The sequence below is a fragment of the Pteropus alecto genome, unplaced genomic scaffold (assembly GCF_000325575.1).
Source record: "Pteropus alecto unplaced genomic scaffold, ASM32557v1 scaffold96, whole genome shotgun sequence".
In the NCBI taxonomy this organism is placed as follows: Eukaryota; Metazoa; Chordata; class Mammalia; order Chiroptera; family Pteropodidae; genus Pteropus; species Pteropus alecto.
Window position 1 is genome coordinate 1,197,966 of NW_006438979.1, and position 1,541 is coordinate 1,199,506.

At 60.7% G+C, this 1,541-nt stretch overlaps 1 protein-coding gene across 1 annotated transcript in view; it reads left to right on the forward strand.

Moving 5' to 3' along the window:
• CRLF2 (cytokine receptor like factor 2) overlaps positions 1 to 1,541 on the forward strand; it is an 11,534-nt gene that overhangs the window by 7,359 nt on the left and 2,634 nt on the right. The window lies entirely within an intron of this gene.

Here is a 1,541-nt window from a genome sequence, read left to right on the forward strand (position 1 = left end):
CAGCGGCTCAGGACGGAGGCAGCGCTTGCCGGAAACGTCGTCTCGGGAACCGTCGCCCAGATGCACGTTCCCTGCGAGCAGCACGGAAGCGGCTTCCGGGGTCCTGCGCCGACCCCGCCGAGCGCTGCCCTCCCGTCCCCCCGGGAGTGACGGACGTTGACGTTCATCACAACATCCTAATGCCGACGACTGGATCCGTGAAGGGGCAGGACTTGCCCGAGAAAAGCTCGTCCAGTTTCTAGCTCTGGGGACGCGGCCAAACAATGACCTTCGAGACGGCGTTTCAAGAACATTCCGTTCGCTCCTGTTCTCCGTCAACCTTTGACCCAATGATTTAACCACAGCTGTGTCCGCCTGTCCTGAGAGTTACCTGGGCTCAGGTGTTCGGCCGTGAACAACGCGCACAGGGCCCTCATGCCACCTTCGCTTCTTAGGATGGTGTTTCCATAGCAACGGGGCAGCGATGCAGAGACAGAGGCTCTGCGTCTGTGCTGGGCTGACTCGGGCGGCGTCTCACGTGTCCCCGTCACAGCTAGACCCAGCACGAGGACGCGTCCTCGGCCCCTCGTCCACCATCCGTGACCTCGGTCCAGTCCTGCCTCCTCGAGCAGCTCCGGCAGAAGCCCCCGACATGCTGCAGACGTGACGGCACCGTCGGAAACGACGGTCTGCTGGCGACGTGTCTGAACGCAGAGTTGAAGGGCCCCGAGGGACCGCGAAGGTCACCCTTCCGGGAAAGTCCCACACTCGCCTGTCTTCACGAGAAGCCCGCATGCTCCACGAGTGTGAAGCCGACTGTTCGTGTGCTAGAGCTTCCACAGGACAGCACTGAACACTGGGCACTCGAACGACCAGAATTTATTCTCTCGCCGTCCTGGAGGCTCGACGTTCGAGACCGAGGCCCAGCCGTGGGCAGGGCTGGTCCCTCCCGCGTCCTATGTCCTTAGCGTGTACACGGCTAAGTCTTCTCTCCGTGTGCTCACACGCACTTTCCTCCACGGACACACACATCCCCGCTGTGTCTGCCTCTTGTCACAGAGACGCCAGTCGTATTACATTAGGAGTACGGTAAATTACAACCTCTTAGGTTCCTTCCCTGGGGCCTGTGAATTAAACTGACGACGAACAGATTACAGGAGAAAAGGCATCTGTTTGTTTGCTGATGTAATATTTTTACACACGTGGGGGCTTCAAAGAAAAGAAATTAAATCCCAAAAGGCATTCATCTGGGGGGCTGATGTACATTTTAACAGAGGGCGACAGATTGTGCAGAAGGGGCCAGACAGAAGAACGGCAGGCTTGTGCCTCCTCACGGGTCCGTGGTGCGAGGGAGGGAACCACGGGTGGATAAAGTTTGCCCCGGGGATTACGGCGGAGCCTGTGCCGGCGGTGACGCTCACTGCGTTCACTTTCCGCTGCGGGCTGTGCTGTGCACCCCGCCTGGTGGGTGGCGGGTGCTGGGGACCGCAGAGGCGCACGGCTCGAAACGGAGGCCTCGGTCCCGCCCCGGGACCCGGGCCTGCGAGGTCGCCGTCCACGGC